Source organism: Orbicella faveolata, unplaced genomic scaffold (genome assembly GCF_042242905.1).
Source record: "Orbicella faveolata isolate gen_17 unplaced genomic scaffold, um_ofav_v1 contig_24, whole genome shotgun sequence".
NCBI classification, from domain to species: domain Eukaryota; kingdom Metazoa; phylum Cnidaria; class Anthozoa; order Scleractinia; family Merulinidae; genus Orbicella; species Orbicella faveolata.
The window spans coordinates 32,536,655-32,558,178 of NW_028301552.1; the positions used below are offsets into that span (position 1 = coordinate 32,536,655).

At 39.3% G+C, this 21,524-nt stretch overlaps 1 pseudogene across 1 annotated transcript; it reads right to left on the reverse strand.

Moving 5' to 3' along the window:
• Positions 1–1,497: 1,497 nt before the first annotated feature.
• LOC110056191 (polycystin family receptor for egg jelly-like) lies at positions 1,498–21,043 on the reverse strand (annotated as a pseudogene). Its single transcript, XR_016208223.1, has 13 exons — positions 20,603–21,043; positions 18,243–18,954; positions 17,087–17,536; positions 16,097–16,259; positions 14,896–15,075; positions 14,287–14,412; positions 13,065–13,292; positions 12,196–12,456; positions 10,160–10,930; positions 8,419–8,652; positions 5,075–6,346; positions 3,911–4,082; positions 1,498–3,549 (listed from the first exon to the last, which is right to left on the reverse strand). The product of XR_016208223.1 is annotated as a polycystin family receptor for egg jelly-like (transcript).
• Between the last annotated feature and the right edge of the window lie 481 nt (positions 21,044–21,524).

Consider the following 21,524-nt stretch of genomic DNA (forward strand, 5'->3'; position numbering starts at 1 on the left):
CTTGAATATTTTGCTAAAATTTACATAACTGAGTCGTATGCAGCTTCACTATAACATTGCCATTAAAAATTCAAGGAAACGCTGTTTGATAACTTCTCCGTGGCCGCGACTTAGCTCTGGATACTTCAAATTGACAGGAAACCGGACGCTATGTGAGGTTGACTGTGGACATTAGATTATATAGTAATAAAGAAGTCAATCTTGGCCTTTCGTCCAGTTATACCTGCTACATCCTAGAAGTTATCCCAACAGAAACAATTCAAGAAACGTTCTTCTTTATGGAGGGAGCGAACTAAGGCTAAACTAAGCTGTTAAGTTTCCTCGCTTTCAGGAAACATAGGCTGTTCACAGCCTCTCTGTTTACGCACCCGAAAGAAAAAGCGAGCGAAGCGAGCGCGCACGCGGGGGTGGGGGGTGGGGTTTGCGAGTGAGGTGAGCAAGGAGAATAAAGAGACTGTGGACATCTTTGGAAAAAAAGTGGACTCGTTAGGCTCCTTCCCCTGTTATCGCCTTGTTACTTACAGCTCCGCCCCTTGACCAATTAATTAAATCGGACCAAAAAAATTTGAGCGGTAAATTGCTTGTGTAATTGATTGCAAGTTACACTTTGCACACAACAACATACATTCGGGTGTTAAGAATGTCGTCTCAGACGACTCCTTCAACTAAAAAAAAAAAAGCTGCTAAAAGGGGGAGAAAGCCGAAATCAAGCGTTCCTTCCGATTTTTGTAGGATATGCGCTTGTTCTTTTGCTATTCGCTTGCGGCCGGAATCTTGGTAAGACGTGGAGAATTTATTCCGAAGGTGTTACACGGTGTGGCACTCGTCAACTACAATAAGCGTGACACAATCGTTCGGGAATCTGCGCTCTATAAAATGTTTTGGAATTTTGCATCCAAAAAGTCTTCTGCTGTCTCCCGAAAGCAAGCTTAAGCATGTATTTCGCTTCTCCAATCAGCAGAAGGATGTCGTCCTTTGTCGACAAAACGATGGAAGAAATCCTAAGTTCTTCCATCCCTTTTACTTGTTCTTCCATCCCTTCTATTTATTCTTTCATGATGTTTTTGAGTGGCGAAACAATGAGAACAACAACATTCGCACTATTTGCATTTTTTTGCCGTTGCGTAGATTTGATATATCGAACTTTTCTAAAAGCCGGTCGGCAAAATTGGAGCAACTTCTTTCTGAAATCAGTGACACAATCAAAACTTACATGAAAAGTCAATTTTTTCTCGCATTTTGATTGGTTCTTACTCATGATCTAATAGAGGCCAGACGCATAGATTACATCATCAACATTCAGTTTTTTTTTTTAACGTAGATTCCATGTTGCCGTGCGACTGTTCAGTAACAGATCACACATGACATCAAACTGATGTGGTTAGCACACCACTAGATTGGCCACTTGATTGTTCTTACCACATTTTGACCTCATCTGTGATCTATTCACTAAACTCGTTTCGAAGTAAAAATTCTTTTGAATAATCAACTCAAAAATGAGGTTAATTAGGCTAATTTTAATACTTACAAAACAATTTACAATCGGCAGCCATTTATAAATAGGATCTATTACAGTTCCAAATTTGCTAAATTCAGTTTTTGAACTAAAATACCCTTACATAATCTTTTTCAAACTAAAATTTACGCCCGTTCTTATTGTTATCAAGTCCTTGAAAATGATTTGTTATGCACTAAATTTAACTGTCAGCCTATCAGTATCAATCACTTAGTCTGTTTGTTCGCCAAAGTTATCCTTTAGTTCCAAAGCAACGTCGAAAATATTCGACTTCACGTGATCAACATCTTCGTCATTGACACCGAGTAGAATCTCTATAGAAGTCAGTTCTAAAGCTGAGTGTCTAGGAGCAGGACAACTGAAATTCCCTCTGTCATTGCTGAACAAAGCAGCATTTGCAGTTAATAGTGCCTCTTCGACACCGTTTGTGTTTGGCAGTTCCGCATTCCAATTTATTTCCTGAGAATGACGAACGACGCATTCCGAAGTGTTTATGTCAGAATATATCACCTTAGTGTCATTGCACGTGCAATGAATCAAAGAGTCAGATTTGCTGATGTTTTTCCTGAGTCCACCACCCTGTAGGAAGCTGTCAAATTCCTGGAACGCTGAAATGAACTCGGCTTCCTCTTGGCTGATCCCGCTTCGACTTCTGGCAATTTGGAAGTTATCGAGAGGCTTTTGCGATGGCTTAGACAGCGCGATAATTTTTGCTTCAGACCTTTTACAACTTGTTCTTTTTCTTCGCCTCCCTACTTTAGATGTAATATTAGAAGGAAATGATTTTAATAACTTATTTGCTTTTGCTGAAAAATAGCTGTACATAAAGCTAGCCAGAGAATCGTCCGAAGACACGGCATCCTCCCTCTCGATTTGGTAAAAGTCCATCAAAATAGCCACCAACATATTAACTAAGATGAAAACCATCCAAATCACGAACATTGACAGAAACAATGGACCAAGGATGTGGTGATGAAGTTTCACATCAGGCAAGTTAACGCTTCCACCGACTGTCATCCATACTACAGTAGCAAAAGACTGATAGAAAGACGAAAATGATGGGATGGTCGCACCAAAAGTCAAGATTCCAGCCACAGAGAAGGCCAGTAGTGAATTTCCAAAGACGACTACAAATGATACGAGAGATCTCTGAGATCGCCGTAAAGTCCGAGCCATTTGACCAATTTGGCGATTAAACTTGAAAAGCTTCAGCAGACGGATAGTTATTGTGAAAGTTACGAGCGCCAATAGATAGTTCTCGTAGTCTGACAACATGGCTATGCGGTCTAAACTAGAATTATCGTAAGGATTCTGTTGCACTCTCTTAACAAAGAAACTGGTTTGATTTGCCTTGAGCAACCCAATAATAATAGCAGACGTGGAGGTCAGTATCTGGATCATATGAACCCAGTTCCAAAACTGCATGAAGTACTTCCTCTTTTGATCTATGATTTCTTTGATTTCTAAACCCACGAGAATTAGAATACAAACGACAAGGAACTGGTGGCATAATTCGTAAAGCGTGTTAAGGAAATCCCCACTAAATGGAGGATAAAGAGCCAAGGTCTGCACGTTAACACTGGTTAGAACTCCGCCGGTAGGTAACCTTTCGTACAAATACTTGACAGAGCTAAACAGCCTACTTGATGGCTCATGCACAGAAAATTCAATAAAAACAGCCGCTGTGAACTCGTTGATCCAGTCGTGGTTCTGAAGCTCACTAATAACATCCAAGGCCGACTCTTCATTGTATCCCAGGTCTGCCACATACCCTCCACCATCATAGTTATTAGTTAGTCCTCTGTATCGCATAGTTTGCAATATATCTCGTGAGAGGTACCTCCAAGGCTTTGGGCAAAGCTCGTAAAGTTCCAATTTGTTCCAAGCTGTTGTTAGATTTTTAAGTGCGATCCATTTGGGTTGATAGTATTGACTTTTGTCTTCGTTGTCTTCAGAGTAAGGCAGTAAGCACCTCCTCATAATCTGTTTCAGATTTAATTGCACAATGCCAGCGTCTCCTTGGCAACTCGTTTCTGTTAAAATATAAAGATGGTACGGTCAGTTTTTTTTTTTAAGATAGACTCAAAGAACTTTGTTTAGCAGACCAAAGGTATCAAAACAGGGTATATGGTGATGGTAAAGTTAGCTTCGTCCTAGTGGTCCACACTGCTTATCCCAATTTCAGCAGGAATTCCTCTACTCAAAAATTTAAGAAGGTATCGCTGGTTGGATAGCTCAAGTGTCTCAAATATGATGCGAAAGCAGTCGAAATCCAGCCTTGTACCATTTAAAAGTTCAGTTTAGTTAATTCTATAGACGTTGGGGTTAAACACATTGTTCAAACTAAAAATCTTGGTAAAGTTTACAGAGTTAAAATAGTTGTTTAGCTCTCACCTTGTTTTAGCCGTATTTGTCTCAGGCGCGGCAAACCTATCAGGAATGCTTCTCTGTTGCTAACAAATCCTTCTTTGTAGTCAAAAGGCTGACTGTTATACCACGAGACGTGATAAAGTCCGGGTATTAGCTCGTGCCTTGTCCAAACCCAGAAGGAGTCTACGTCTGTCACCTGGCAAAGAAAAGTCCAATTCGAGTTACTACGTTCAAGTATATCCTGAACTTCAAGGGGATACCCCTCAGAAGTTTTGATGAGGCTGTCAGCAAACATCCACAGGGCATAAGTCAGGATCTGATTCGTCTTATGCCAGATATGGCATGCGCTAAAGTGTTATCCACAGTTCAACGCAAAACATTCGTGTTAAACACAGCTAAACGTTAAAACAGTCTCTCGAGAGAAACAAGTCATCTTGACTCATCATTGCACTTTTAATCCACAAATGAACACGCGAGAGTCATGACCACGCTGTCATATGTTGACATGATGGGCATTTCAGAACACCAGAGATTTTTCACATACACTAGCCGTACGCTAGGGTGTGTTTTCAAATGACAAGACATTTTGTGACATTTTGAACGGCTTTGAGTTTTCTTTATATGAATAGTCGACGATAAAGATTTAACGAGCTCAAAACAATAAAATAAAACGCGCTTGTTTGTGTTGCCTTATAATCAAAGGCGATGATTAAGTTTGTCTCCCCTGAGGTCTTTCTCACGCTATGAACCGAGAGAGGTCGAAACCCTCGATCTCATGGGAGAAATTTGTAAAAAATCAGTGGGGGCTAAGAGATATGTTTGAGTGTGTCAAGTCTAAAAGGTGTCCAGGGCCTTTTTCGCTTATGCCCAATTACAGCTAGGTTGAAGCCCCAATTTCATTTTAAGGCTGGTTTTAACGATTGAAACAATCATAGAGAACATAAGCATGTGGAGTTATGTGCTGTTAAGTAGCACCTTTTGTTAGAAAACTGCCCTAAACTGGCGCTAATTATCAGCATCTTCCTGCGTCTGCGAATGTCGGCTAATCCTTCTGCCTATGCGCTAGCGGACAGTGGTATTACTGCAACAATAATCATCCAGGTAAAACTGTGACGAATTTTGCCTCAGTACCTAATTGCGTTATCACATTTGCATCATTCCTATTTCTTGTCATATTATTTCCTTTACCTTTTCGAACCCTCTGAATATATCCTTCACAGATTTAGTCATAGAGAATCGCGTCGAGTTTCTGTTGCCATAGCAGACTATCATCAACATAAGAGAAAATATGAGGAATGCAGCAACGTTTCTTATCGCTCTAGACATCTGAAGAAGTTTCTTTCTAAACTCTTTGGCCTTGCTTAGTAAGTGCTCGCTTGGAGCATGATATTCGTGTTCTTTGTCGATATAAATAGTAGACCCACAAACATCTTGCTTCCCTGGAAGAGTTTTGATTACTAGTGACAAGATCATGGCCAGGAAAATTGTTTTAATTGGCTGAATAATAATTGCATCTTCAACAAGAGATACAAAAATAGAAGTAAGCCATTGGTTGGAAATCTCTGCACCCCATGATAAACTGTAAAATACTGTAAATGCTGAAGAAGTTAGTGTCACCGACATACACAAACTCCAGGCAATGAAAACAAAGCAATGCGGTAGTCGACAAGCTCTTTGTTTGTCAGGAGAGGTTAAGTTAGGACCATGATCCGTGTTAAGATGCCCTTTCACATTTCTGAAGATCGTAACAATCACCATATTAACAGGGATCGTTATAAGACCACTTTGTATACCAATCATAATCTGTCTCCAGCTTAGCACCATCAGTCCAAACGTAAAAGTATGTGTTGGCCTTTCAGAAAACTGATAGAACATGGCGTTGGCTACCATTGATGAAAAGAGAAACGATAAACAACAAGACAGTCGCTGACAACGAGTGAACTGGCTGGTAGGCGGGCGAGTAAACAGTGACACTCAAAGGTGTTCATCACCTAATTTTCCTGAAATCTTGGACCAAAACACATCTTTAAACCTAGCGCGGTCGTTTTCACCTAGAGCTTTTAGTTCCAGTAAAAGGTTCCCTGATCCTCGTTCTACAGCGATCCATCTGTTTGCAAAGAAATGCCATTTATTTCTGGTATGAGACTCAGTGATCGTCACTTGTTGAAGAAACCAAGATGGACTTTGACCAAAATTGTCATGCCAAATGCAAAGTTTGACCAATTTACCAAGACAACGGGGAAGAGACACAAAAAAGTTAGTGACGCTTCCACGGTAAAATACTTTTCCGCAGAGTGAGAAATCTGTTAAAATTATTGGACCGCTACTGCCTTCCTCCCCAAAAATGTTTATTCCTACATTGGCTGTTGTACCAAAGCCTTGCCAGATTCCTGTTTGGATTTGAATCTCATATGTGTAGTCTGTCGGGCTGCATCTGCTAAGGACTACATTTGCCACAAACTAGAAGGAAAACACAAAAATGTTAAAAGCCTACGAACTGGCCAATAAATTCTATAGTGTCAGCTCAAAAAGGGTAAAACGTCAGGGATAGCCTTAAAACAAGAAATCATGGTTTGTTCATTGTCAGAATAAGAACGAGAGAGGGATAGGGTTTACAAATGCGCCTGTCAGCCCTGGTATTTACGACAACCGCCCTCGCTTCCTTATACCTAACACATAAAATGGAATTGCGGGTTGTTTAACTTAGATCGCGTTCTGAAGACCACCCGAAATGAGTTAAATCGCGCCGGAGGTCTAAACGTTTTCGCAAATTGAATTACGGATGGCAAAATGTTTACCGTTGCATTTCATGTCAGCTAATCAGCGATATTTATTTAAAAAACAAACATTATGCCGATAACCGAAAGCATAATGTTATTTTATATATATCGCGAGGCATTTCCTGTCTTATCATTTTGCGGCTTGTGTTCTAATCTGGTAACAATGGAAGTCTCCTGTCCAATGAAAAATGGGCGCGCGTCAAATTTAAGTACAAAAGGTTGGTTATCTCGTACACGCGGCCCCTTTTTACTATTGCCATCATCGCAAGAAGAACTTTTCTGCTTTTTAGCGTTCAGACTTATTTGTTCTTTTTCCCTCCACCTCCCCGGTCACCGACCCGCAGGCTGTCAACATATCTTATACAGTATTTTACTTTAGTTTTCGCTGGTGGCGAAAGTTTTAACTCCACCTCTCCTGAAGAGATTTCAATCTTTGTTTGCAACCTTAGTTTCAATTAAACTCGTCACATTTGTGGCCATTTATCCCAAACGATTCGTTTCTATTGTCGTCTACCTATCTCTCCAGCAAACTAGTGCGACGCCTTGCGGAGCTCTTGATGTCTTAATCTTTGCGAATGACTCAAGATAAAATACAGTTGTCATCCTTTGAACAGAACTTGACATTGACAACGGCTCTTTTGTTACACGAACAGGTTACTTGTTTTCAGGTATTGTCTTTACAACAATAGCTATTTCTCGTAATTGCTAGTATCCATGACTTATTTGAGGTTCACAACTTTTTCACTGCTCGGAGTGATTTCAAATTGAGTTGCTCCAATTAATCAGAGTATTTTAGCAAGCAGTATTCGAACACCGAGTACTTATACCTAATCGAACCCTTTTGGGATGCTTCGGCGGCATATCAGGCTACTTCGGTCGAGCCAAGGTTCGTATTTTGGCGAGACGTACGTAGTCGAGTCAAAATGCCTATGGTGAGACAAAAGGAGATTGATATGCCGCCGAAGTGTACCAAAAGGTACGACTTGCCGTATCCAAATTCCGCCAAGTGACCACGATATCGTAGCCATAGCAGGCACTGACCTGATATCGCAGGATATCAGGACAGTAAACATGGCTTCTGATTGGTTAATTGCGAATTTGAAGGGGTACAATAAATGGGGTATATTGACTAACTATAAATTACTCCAGGTGATTTGGGAAATGCCTAGTTGAGCATTGTTTGAACATACATACTAATTACTAATTGCTTTCGTATCGAGTGTCGATAAGTTACTCAAGAAATGTTATCATTTATTTATAAACAATTAAAAATATTTGTTTAGTTACGTTGCCAATTAGTCGCCACAAAACGTCCCTCATGCAACGGAATTTTTCTCCCGTTAGTTTTAAACCGATTTGACCATTATCTAACAAGAGGTGTCCGCCATTGAAAAACAAAAATTAAATCCAGCCGGTCTCAGAAACTCGTTTAACCGGTTTGAGAATGACATCAGTGCTTTCTCATTGGCTCACAGCCAACCTTCGCTTTAGAGGCGCGATACTGCATGGATTGTTAGCTGGTCCACTAATGCACACATCTCTTTTAAACACTCAAGTTATATTTGAGAGTAAAAATCTTAAAACAAGAACACATCATGTAATATTAAATAATCTTCCTCAAAGCCTGTCCAACAGCTCATTAATTCCCAGTTACTCTGACTTGGCCCAGGATCTAAGCAATTTTTCAGAAGTACATAGTGTATTTGCAAGTGACAAGAAAATCTTTCTATTAAAACAATTCTAAAAACGCACCTTTTCTTGGTCTTTCTTGTCAGCACGTCGAGCCAAAACTAAACTAACAAAATACACTCCGTATATACAAAACACCACAGCCATAACAAAGTTTCCAGTCTCTCCCTGTTCACCAAACTGAACCCAAACTTTGTCAAAGTCGATGGGATTTGCGGCCACAAAAAAGTCTCCGCCAAATGCTGATAGATGATTACACAGGCAGTGAAGTTTGCTTATATTAGTTTTTGAGCCAACCTACCATAAATAATAAACAAAACGTTTATAGTTCTGTAACGTCTGTTCAGTATAAATGATACTCAGTAAATAGCAGTGGATAATGCTGATGTTCAGCATGAGTATCCGATTCACAGTCTTAATTTCCACTTTTCAATTAACCCTCAGACCTACTGGAGGGCATGCAAAGCCCAGCCCTACCGGCCCCAACAGTTGATTAGTCACTGTCAACTATCGCTTATGATAAATGAGTAATCGATGAATAATCGATAGGCCACAAAAAAACTGCCATCGATTAGACATTAACCTCATGATCAGTCATTGAGGACATTGATTAGTCCCCTGCGCGACATAGGTTTTTGGTAACACAAACCATGATAAATCCAAAATAAAGAAAAAAAACAACAAATGAGGGGAAAAGACGCCGTAAACTTGCCGTAAATAAAGATAAGTGAATTTTTTTTTAAAATGACGAGAACATTGTCAATAGCTTTTCTCGCTTTTTGATTGGCTACTTAAAGAAGTCCATAAAATCTCATTGGTTAAAAAGTTGACAGTTCGACAGCTGAAAGTTGAACCTGAAAGCTGCATAAATGAAAATTTTATCCGTCTATACTCTTATTGATGATAAAAAAGGCCAATCAACGCGCGAGAAATTAGACAGTTAAATTAGACAGTAAAAATTGCAATAGACGAGAGGAGAATCGATTCCTTTGAATTCAGTTACTTTCCTCGTTTAACCTTACATGTACAATTCCTCTTTGCGTATTATTACTCATTAACCTAATTAAGCAATAGACCACAAGTTTTTATGGTTTATCATACCTCCAAACCATAAAAACTTGTGGTCTATTGCTTTTATATAATAATTCAGAAGACACGCGAAATTTCTATGAGTTTACTGGCACAATAAACCATAGCTGACTGACAGACCAATCTGAGCGCGCGCATTCATTTAATTGTTATATAAAGAGTTATAACAGGAAAGTCAGCTATAATAAAAGAAAATGTCGGAAACGTGATACATGTGCAGCATTTAATAATTAGAAAACATGTACCGTGTTTCTATCGAGTTATAGAAACACGAGTGAAAGTTTGGGAGAACGAGAAATGCTGTGGGAACACGAGCCGCAGGCGAGTGTTTCCACAGCTTATTCGAGTTCTACCAAACTTTCAATCGTGTTTCTATAACTCGGTAGAAACACGGAGAACGTGTTTTCTATTTCTTTTAGAAAACACTGCGACAAAAAAAAGGAAAACAACTTGTTCACTTTGATCAAAATGTAAATTTTCTTTGCACGCGCCATCATTACGTCAACAGCTCGTGCTAGTTCTGTGTTTTCATCGAGTAATAGAAACACGATTTTTAACCAATCAGCGCGCGTATTTTCTTACGACTGTTTTCTAAAATAATATATCTGATCATCGTAAAAATCAATAATTAATCAGTTGATTACTCACTGATCGCTCGCTGATGTCACTGATTGTTAAGGCTTGTTCTAATTGCAGCAATAATCACCCTAATCACCTTACATCCGTCGTTTGTCCATTGTTGTTTCTCCTTCGACCAATACAAACAGCTACTGATCCATACAGACATCGTGTAGTTAACATCAACAGTTGAGTTGTATGGCGGTTTGATGATCTTTGGTTTGGGTTGAGGGGTGTTTGGAGGATCTTTCACTCCAATACAGGAACGCTTTTTGCGACCACTCTTACTATTACAGATGGATCGCGAATGGCGTCTGTGAACATTCCCTTTTGAACTTGTGTCATTCATTCTCAGATCGCCAGAGGAGTTCTTATACAACAAAATTCCAATGTAATGATCTCCTGATGCACCAGTCAGACTGCTTGACACAAGCAATCTGTAGGGCGATATGGAACTGCACTGCTCGGAGTCAGTACTAGAAGCAACCTTTCTGCAATATGAATAATTGGGTACATACGTACTATAGGTGTGGTTCTCGGGAGTAGGCCTGAATCCAGCACTAATAAAAACATCTAAGAAATTGTTTTCTACAGGTACAATATTAATAACAGCAACTGCTCCATCAGATGGAATAACTATTTTGTGGTAGCGAATATTTTCAAAACTATTGCTCCATTTCACGAAAAAGTTGTCATCTGTCCCTTGCTTTTTCTGGTTTTTTAACGGAATAAACAGTTCAAAGGGCTCCTCAAGCTGGGAAAACTGAACATGACTCCCATTTGTCTTTATGCTGACGTCCAGCACGTCTGATGTGACGTTCTCAGAAGTTATGTCCCAAAGGAATGGGTTTGATTCAAATGTTATTACCTGTAGAGGAATTGAGAACAGTCGTAATGTTATATTTCTTCGTGACGATAATTCCAGCTCTCATGTGACATCTGCCCCCTTTTTACTTGCATCATATTTCAAGAGCAAATTTGGCCAACCGTCTTTGCAGGGGAATTTCTCATTCGGTTCGGGGCGGGAGGGGAGAGGTTGGGGTGGCTTGAGCCTTGCGGCAATTTCTTTGGTCGCCGCCCTCTTTCTAAATTTTGCATCCACACTTAATTGACATGCTGGATTTTCGAGATCGGAAACCAAGTTTATTTGAAATAGCAGTTACGGTAGCAGTAACATCAATTTTTAATGATACATAATAAGTTTACAAGCTTTAGTAGCTCGCAGCAAGCAAAGCTATTCGGGGCGAGCTACTATTACTGTAAACAATATCTAGTTTAATAAAAAGAGAGAATAAGAAAAAAAAGTATTAAAGAAATTTGAGTAAATAAACAAAATTAAACCAAAATATTACCCTTAACGCTAACTTGTCAATCTAATTGTTAAAAGAAGTTCTGAGAAGCAGTTAAGAGAAAGGAAAAAAGAAAATATGGCAAAATGTTTGTGAAGCAAAGTTAATGAGCCTCTGTTTAGGTATTTTTACATGGAAATGACAGAACGCGCTACATCTCTTGGACGTGACAAACCTCTAAAGGTTAATGTGAACCTTTTTCCTTAAAGGGCTAAATTTCGTCTAAATCGTAACTTTCGTCTAAGTCGTCAATTTCGTCTAAGTCGTAAATTTCATCTAAGGGATAAATTTCGTCTGAGTCGTAAATTTCGTCTTAACGGGAAATTTCCTCTAATACGTCACTTTCGTCTAAGGGGTAAATTTTGTCTACGTCGTAAATTTCGTCTATTATAAAAGCACAATTTTGCTGAAAACTCGACGATTTGATGAAGGGCAACGAAGTGTACTTGCGCTCATTAATAGCAAAGTAAAATAGTGAGAAATCGGGGCTGAGAAAATCGGCTGGCTAGAATTTGCCCGAGGAAACAAAAGAGAATCCTATTTGTGAGTGTTCGACGAGCTATTCCACTACCGTCGTAAATCTGACCGAGCGATGGTGAGTTTGCGTGTGTGTGTGAAAGTAGTGAGAAACACAAGAATTTATTCATTGTATAAACAATTTGCACTTATCCACTAGCCCCGAAATGCATTAACAAATGCCTATGTGTTAAACCTGAAACGGGCTGTTGATCGATTTAATTCGTTCCAGAGAACAGAACCAAAAGTGACAACATTGATCACTTACCTGGACATCTAACGAATGTACGGGGACCGGGAAGTTCTTGGTCAGTACTTTCTGCGATGGAAAAGATATACCACTATGGCCATCGGGCACTTGAAGAAGTTTTCTTACCAACACGGACGGAGTCTGTCGGTCAAGAACCATGGAGAGTTCCTCTGTTTTAAACACGCTGGGTTCTGCCTCACCAACAACTTTGGTGGATAGTAAGGCAGTGCCGAGTTTGTCCATTAATGCGACTGACTGTTCGATCATAATTGGTTTCTCCTTCAAAATGATAACGATAAAGAAACAATAAGTATAACGATAAGGAGTACTATAAAGATAGCGACAGTGATAACGATAATGATAACGATGGCGAGAGCGAGAGGGAGAGATAGAGAGCGATAGTAGCAATGAGAAGAAACAAAAGGACTAGAAGAGCGATGACGACATAACGATAAGTACAGCGACGATAGCCGACGACAGCGCACGACAGCGATAACGAAGGCGATAACGATAAAAATGACGATAATAGCGATAACGATAAAAGTAACGATATATAACGATAGTAATTGTAACATTAGCATTCATGAGCGGGAAGATGCATGCGGTGCAAATCATTGCATTGTCCAGCTAGGGCAGATCATTTTTTGTATTTTACTAATTTTTATTGATTTAAAGCTATTTACTTACAATTGTTTATAAATTGATGATGACAATGAACAACTTCTCTACATCTCTTCTTGATTTCTTACATTCCGTGATCGAGGCTAGTGCTATGAAGAAGTCATTACGTATGGGAAAGCCAGGCTTGCTTAAGATTTCGTAAAGATTTCAATAGAATCTGGTTAAGTAAATTTGATTACCTCTTAAGAGTATTTAATACCTCGCACCTTGATTAATTTTGCATCGAACTTTTCAAGCTGCCCATTGCTCTTCACTGCCTTGCCAATTTGTTTTGCGTCCGTCTGTTCACTGTTCGTGGTCAAAATGTTAAGAACGTAGGACATTCCGTTAAGAAGACCAGCTCCAACCTGTTGAATCAAGTCTACATCTTGGCTGTGTCTAGCTTCTGTATTTAAGCGATTTGTCATCGTTTGAAGCAAAGTAGCAGCATTCGTCTGAAGACAAATTAAAAGACTGCTAAGTATGAAAAGAAAGACCTGACTCCTTTTATTGAGGGTACGTGCACAGATTGTAGCTTATGTATCTCTTAACCACGTTTATAATGGAATTTTATCACCTCATAACTAAACTCACAAATTTGTGAATATTCTAAAAAAAAATTCAAAATTGTAAATTTTGAAAGATTTTAAAACGATTGTGAATTTTAAAACAGATTAAAATCCGTAAGATACCTATTTTAATTTTTTTTAAATTTTGTATTTGGAATGTTCATTTAGTGTCTACAATTAGTTAATATCTAGCTAAACATTCATTCATTAATTCATTCAGTCATTAAAATATTGATCATGGCTGAGTGGCGGTGCATTACAAGTAAATAGAACGTTTAATGATATTTACCAAAGGATACTAAGTTTTCTAAGGAATGATCACTGCAGAAAGCAGTACCATTAAGAAACGCGTATAAAATTGAGATAATCGCCGAGTTAAGGACCTCATGATCTCACGTCGAAGTGTCCAATTTTAATTCTCCTCCTTTACCTCTATACAGCTTCATAGTAATTCGAAATTATTCTCGAATTTTGACTGGTTCTTATGATCAATTGAAGGACAGACGCATGAAAGACGTCATTAACATTCTTTGGTTTCCTCATTATATAAAACAAATAGATTCCAGGTTGCCGTGCGTCTTTTTAGTAATTGATCTGAGAAGACGTCAAAATGTGGTAACAACATTAGTGACACACTCACTTATTGCCTCGTGCGCCACATTTTGCCGGTTCTTACCACATTTTGACGTCATCGGTGATCAATTACTAAACAGACGCACTGCAACATGGAATCTACCTGTTAAATCGAGTTTAATTAATAACTCTGTTTTGCTAATGCAACAATATATTTTACCCTCAAATACTAGTTTAAGCTTGGCAAACAGTTATCTTTGTTAGTTCAATCCAGTTAGTTTTTGTGATACTATTTACTGCGCCTTACCATTGCGTTAATTGTCATGTTATTCCTATGATGAGTTGCTTTGTTTACAACTGCTGAAAGCTGTGTGACTTCCCGAAGCATCTGCGGTCGAGCTACAGCCAAGTGTCTCAAGACTTCGTCCTTTGCCTTCGACGACGACAATAATGTATTAATTAAAATAGGAAACGTTTTAGATACCATGACTATTGCCCGTGCACCGCAAAAAGGGCGTCTTACCGACTAGCGACTAGAACCTATCCCATAGGATATTTTACGTTAAAGCCTGATGAGAACTTTCTTTGATGGCTTGAAGAAACCAGTTCCCTATTTGTCTTTGAATGGTAAGCCTCGTCTATGTCGTAAAACTCATTTATTGGATGGTCCAAGGTTTTCAACTCTCGGTAGGCGACCATTTAAACATTTACAATTCGATATACCTGGCCTGTTTCAATTTCTGTTTACAACTAAGAATAGGATTTGTTTTTCGGCTATTTCGAGCTATTGGCTAAATGCTCACTATAGTAATAGTGCGGAGAGACAGCTAGACTGCGAAAGTAATTTCTGCTCGTATTTGAATCAGATTGTCACTATACTACACCGCTACCATCTGTTTTACTATTTTTTTCTTACTGAGTTCGTTTCCTCGGAAGACAACCCTGCGCCATCAGTGGCTGTGAGAGTGAAATAGGACTCCAAGGTGGCACTTTGCAGGTTTCCAGATCTGAGAAGTTTAGCAGTTGTGCTGTTAGGTCCAAAGATAGCCTTACTGACTGCAGTTATCACCTCCGCCCTGCTGCTGAGGGGTTCGACCTAAATATCAAGATGTTTAACAACATTAAGTCTTAAAGTGATAGTCGTTACACTTGTCTGCGGTATAAGGCGACACATAAGAAGCTCAGCTGTTGATACGTTTTGTTAGTTATTTTATTTCGCCGTTTCTGATTGGCCGAATTCAAATTCCCGGGGCTTATTTTTCAAGACGGCGATTCCTATACCGTAGTTGTTTGTATCATAATTGTAAATGGACCGACAGATGAAGACAATACAGTACAATTTAGACCATACCATACCATACCATACCATACCATACCATACCATACCATACCATACCATACCATACCATACCATACCATACCATACCATACCATACCATACCATACCATGCCATACCATAGCTCTTATTAACCGAGCACGGGATAAAAAAACTGTCGATCTTGGGATCGCCAGAAATGATTTCAGGAAAAGTTTCGTGGAAGCAATTTCATCACAATAGTATTGTATTGCATTGCATTGCATAGCATTGCATTACATTGCACTGCAGTGCACTGCACTGCAACTGCACTGCACTGCACTGCAACTGCACTGCACTGTACTGCACTGCAACTGCGCTGCGCTGCTTTGCGCTGTGTTGTATTGTACTGTATTGTATTGCACTGCATTACATTGCATTGCATTACATTGTATTGCATTTCATTGCATTGCACTGCACTGTACTATACTGCATTGTATTATTGTACTGTACTGTACTGTACTGTACGGTAACGTGTGGTATTGTATTGGGAAATACTTAGCAAAACAATAGCGCGGTATCAGCATGTAGTGCACACTGATTTGAATAATATCGTAATCCGTAAATTTGTAATGTAGCGCTTTCGCCGGTTGAAACAAGTCCTTTATCGTCAAATTGAGCCACGGTGTTCCCTTCACCCAAGGTAAATAGTACTTGTAAAGTTATTTATTTGCATTTTCCATATTATCAAGCATTGTGACCATTAATTAAATATTATTACAGGGGGCATGTTTAAGTGCGTTAATGGCACTCAATTTTTACCTGGACGATGACCTGGACAGTGTATGCATCACCTAAAGAATCAGAGATTAGCACTTGTAACTTCACGACGTAATTCTCAGACTGGCTGCCTTGAGGAAGCCCAGTGATAAAACTTGACTCCTTTCCACTGGAAATTATGACAAGACCTTCGGCAGACTGATAACTGTAAATAAAAGAAGATTTGATATATGGTCAGTTATCACGGCCGTTTAGTTCATAGAATCCTGTCTCTTCGAATATGTTATGTAATATATCAAACACAGAATTGCAAACACTGAGAAGAGAGTTGAAAATACAGCGCGTAGCGGAGTATTTTTGACAAACTTCGAGGTGTTTGGAAATGTGGTACGGAGAAAACGGAGAATTACGTCGTAAAAATCTATGCTAATTAGGATGAGATATCCAAACACCGTCACGGTCATGATTTCTTTTGTTTAAACTTGATAAATTATTAATGAATTTAAGAAATTAATTTCATATCGCATCCAAAATCACGATATCATTCCTATCAAGGGTCGTCACCTTAGAAGTCATTCAAGCGTCTTTGATGAAATAACCCCACATAAATGTCAATTGCGCACAAACGTTTATTGTAAAGATCAGTCAATGCAAACGGTTTGAAGATTTTGTAGAATTTTCTTTGATTCCTGTAAATCTGAACTGATTTCAATAGAATTCTATAAAACTTTACCATATATCTTATTGACAGAAACAGATATATGTTTTAGATTCGACATGTAAGTACTGTTCGTTTTAAATTTCGTGTAAAGGCGATGTTTTGCTAATTCAATTACCGTCTCATCCTCTACTGCACTGTGTGGTAAAATAGTCAGTTTAAAAATGCTAACTGAGTTTTTCTTAAAATAGATTTTACAATGCGGACATGATTCTCAGAATATATTCCTTTGGTTCTTATATCTTCTGAGAAAACTGTTGTAATTGTTCAAAATTGTGAGGTGTATTTTGCAGGAACTTGCACTGAAATCTCACCTCAGCTGATAGCTAAGGGGCAGATCCTCATCTTCCCAACCGTAACACGTGACATTAAACTCCGTCTTCAGGACACGGCCTTTCTTAGGATGGATATCAAACCCCAATTTGTAGTCAGGATTGCTTGGAGGTGAATTTGTGTAAAATATCATTTCACCTGATTCTACAATTCCTTCACGAAGGAGGACAGATGCTACGACCTTGTACTTAGATTTTTGCTCCAGTGGTTTCTTTGAACCAGAGAAGACGATGTTAGTACTGTCCAAATTGGTGAGTGTATAACTTTCAAGGTTTTGAACTTTCAGCCAAGATGGGCCATTTCCTAAAAGGGTAAACTGGTACAAAGCCCAGCTGTAACTGATATCCTCGAGACAGTATGGTCCACTGCATATGGCCTCTATGATCATTCGCTTGTTCGTGCTGACTTTGCTACCGCAATTGATGGTACATCTGTTGGTAAAGTAAAGAGAATATCAACAACAATCATCAGAGAGACCGAACATAATTAGTGCCACACAAATTACACAAGAGCAATATATTACGAGAGATTAAGGGCTCCACAGCCTTGGTATAAGGGTGGCGTTAAACCAGTATTACTTGCGGCATACAAATAAGCCTCCCACGAGAAAAGTAGTATTGCTTGATCACTTTGTATATTCCTGATGGAAGCAGAATTTTGCCGTTTAATGAGAGTTGAATGAATGAGTAAGGTAATTGTTTTGTTCTTGTTCTTGTCGAGGCTTGGCTGCAAAGGCTATTGATTGGATTCAGCCGTTTTTCAACATGACATACTTTTTTCTTACCACGTGCTAGGTTGTCAATTGATTGCGCAAGTTCAGCATCAGCAAGAACAAAGATCTCTTACAGCGCTTATTTGCACACTCTCTTCTTTCGACCATCATGCATAGCATGTACACTTAATGCTGCTCTCTAAATTAATCTTCAATTCAATCAATTTTTGTCTCCGTAAATTCTGAAGCTCCGTTGGGAATGAATAATGTCTCAAAAATAGCGGACTTCAGGATCAATTATTATATATAACTATGGTAATAATATTTTTTATGACATCGTATTTATTATCTAGAACCTAAGGTCTATCAAGGAAAATAACCTTTTTAATCTTTCCTATTATCAGATGTAAATTTGTCCCTCTTACCTTAAAGAAATAACATACGGAGGAAACACAGCCAGGGTATGAGTGGCTCTAGATACCCTGCGATCTTTGGTAATAACCAATTTAAAGAGGTAAGTCTGATTTGCTTCCATGCTATCTACATCCACTTTAATAATCGGCTTGGCACTGCTTAGCTTCCCTGAATGGTGACCATAGCAGCCACTCGGGCCCTCCTTCGTGACGTTGCCATCCACTCTCTTGCAGTACCAGCTGAAGCTTAATCCACTGCTGTTGTTAAGTCGAGTATTGGGATCATAAGAGCTTGATGCGTCTAACGTAACACTGCCATTTCCCTTTATTGCAGCACTACTACCAGCAATCTGTACAACCAAAGGTGGATAAACAATACGGACATAGCCAAAGTCGTACGTTTCTACTCCATCATCGCCTGACCGAGTTTTGATGAATGCAACGCATCTGATGTACAGGTAACCCTCGTCGAACTCTCTCCCTTTTAATTGCAGTTTTCCTGTTTTGTTGTTAAATGCATCACCATGTACAACAAAGCGCCCAAACTCGCTTGACTTATCACTTGCTTTCGCAATTTCCCATTTGAAGTTCAAGGACTCTTCACAGTTTCCCTGACTTGTTTCAGCGTAAATAGTTATGCTTTGAGTGGTGTATAGTACAGTAGCTTCCTTGAGTGTTTTCTTTATAGAGATGTTAACTTGCGGATAGAAGCACTGGCATTTTACTGGTAACGTTAAAGTATACAAAAGCAAACAATTGTCAAATACTTGTGAAATGTTCGTGGCTAGTCTGACGCGGCGTTTCGTCTCGGCCAAGAGACTCTTCAGAGACCTTTAGAATTCAAAGGCAAACTCGTTGAGCATCACGCCCAAAGTCCCGTTCGCAAATTCTTGATGTTGACAGTCTGGCCCTCTATCGCAGAAGGATTCCCAACCGTACGTTCACGAGTTAAATTTATACAAAAGGTCTCTGAAGAGTCTCTTGGCCGAGACGAAACGCCGCGTCAGACTAGCCACGAACATTTCACAAGTATTTGACAATTGTTTGCTTTTGTATAAATTTAACTCGTGAACGTACGGTTGGGAATCCTTCTGCGATAGAGGGCCAGACTGTCAACATCAAGAATTTGCGAACGGGACTTTGGGCGTGATGCTCAACGAGTTTGCCTTTGAATTCTAAAGGTCTCTGAAGAGTCTCTTGGCCGAGACGAAACGCCGCGTCAGACTAGCCACGAACATTTCACAAGTATTTGACAATTGTTTGCTTTTGTATAAATTTAACTCGTGAACGTACGGTTGGGAATCCTTCTGCGATAGAGGGCCAGACTGTCAACATCAAGAATTTGCGAACGGGACTTTGGGCGTGATGCTCAACGAGTTTGCCTTTGAATTCTAAAGGTCTCTGAAGAGTCTCTTGGCCGAGACGAAACGTTAAAGTAAATACGAGATTTACTAAGGGAATTGAAGTTTTTTTCAAATAACTGTGGTAAGATCATATCACTATGTGTGAATAATTTGGGGAAAGATTAACGACTTAATTCATTACGACTTGTAACATAATTTTACAGTATTAAAGAGTCAGGGCCAGGAGGAATTTCAAGCCGAAGAAAACAGTGAACTTGATGGTGAAATGTTTTTGTGGTAGTGGTGGATTTAAACTGTAGTGAACAATAAAAGAGAGGGGTGAATAGCCTAAGGGGTATGCAAATCCGCTGATCCGTGCCTTTTTTTTTCCCCAAATCCGTCGATCCACCAATATTTTTGTTCAAATCTGACACCACAAACACATTCGGAATCAGAAGTTCAAAGGTAAACTGGTAAATTTGAATGCTATTGTTAATTTCGCACAAATAGTAAAGAAGGCAACATGCTTGATCACTATAACACAGTACAATTCCAATAACAGTCTCACGCCTGACTTTAAATGAGATCTGTTCGAAAAAAGAAATAATTTGAATGAACTCGTTAACATCCCGACCAAGGCTGAAGATGGATTTATGATCCAAATTTCGTTAAGTACCCAAGATCCACACATCAAGAAAGGCACAATCCGGAATCCGCCCCAAAATTCACAGCTGATCTACGATCCACTGTGATTTCAAAATCCGCGAATCCGCTCGATTTATCGCAAAAATCCACAATCCGTGCGCTTTTTAAGACCAAATCTGTCGATCCGAAAACCTATTCACCCTCCTCATAAAAACTCAACCAACGGCAATTACAGGCTCTTTTATCTCAAAGCGAACGCTGGAATGACTTATTCTCGTTCTGCTCTGTGATTGGTAAATTTTTGCTTCATGTTCCTCCTTTGTTGGGCCTTATATATAAAATCTTTACTCTCTGTGCAAAAATGCTAAAAATATGTTTGCTTACATGGAAATCTGAACAACACATCAAGGTTCCTTCTTTCTGTGTTCAGCTTCGCTACCAAGTTTTTCTCGCTGGATTTTAAACAAAGAATTTTCATTTCGGCGGTGAGGACTGTATAGACAAAGGAAGATCTGTGAGGACTGCAAAGACAAACGAAAAATGACGTTGTTACTCAAGTAGACTGGCGTTAATGGTTGCTGTTGATGTTGACTAACGTTAGGGGATTATCACGTGCGTTATGGTATGATTGCGTGCTTTGGGGGATGATTGCGTGCGTTCGGGGATGATTACGTGCGTTAGGAGATGATTGCGTGCGTTAGGGACAAAAAATGACCGGGGAGGCAAAGAAGAGTTCTTAATGATGGCTGCCAGAGAAACTTGCGAAAGAGAGAAGCTTGTTTTCTGCATTGTTAGAGCAAGCTGTTTTAAGCCTCGCTCCCGCACAAGCGAGTCAAAGCAAACAAGAAATAGATTATCAAATTGATTTTACATGCAATCTTTAAGCAATGAAGAACATGTATTTGTAAAGATAAGTGCGGATGCTTACGATTTCTATGACAACCAAATGGTTAATTTGACAAGACAGTTTTTACATCAGGATCGGAAGTTGTTTCTCCTCAATGGGGTGAGTTGCATATTTAGAATACGCTGCAAGTCAATACGGTAACTACCTCAATGTCATAAATTCGACTGACATGAATCCTGGGAAGACTCGTAGATATTTTTCAATCTGTAGAAAAAGTTTCAAAAATATAATATATACAGTCGAAGTTCTGCATGGGTGCTGCTTCAAAGGGGCAGTAAGCAAGATAGAAACTAAGGGACCGTTCATTTTTTATAAAGTAGGGGGGGCTGGTGGGATTTGGGCGGGGGGGCCATGTGAAAAAAATGGCTTTCGAGGGGGGCCATCCCAAAAAAATAAGGG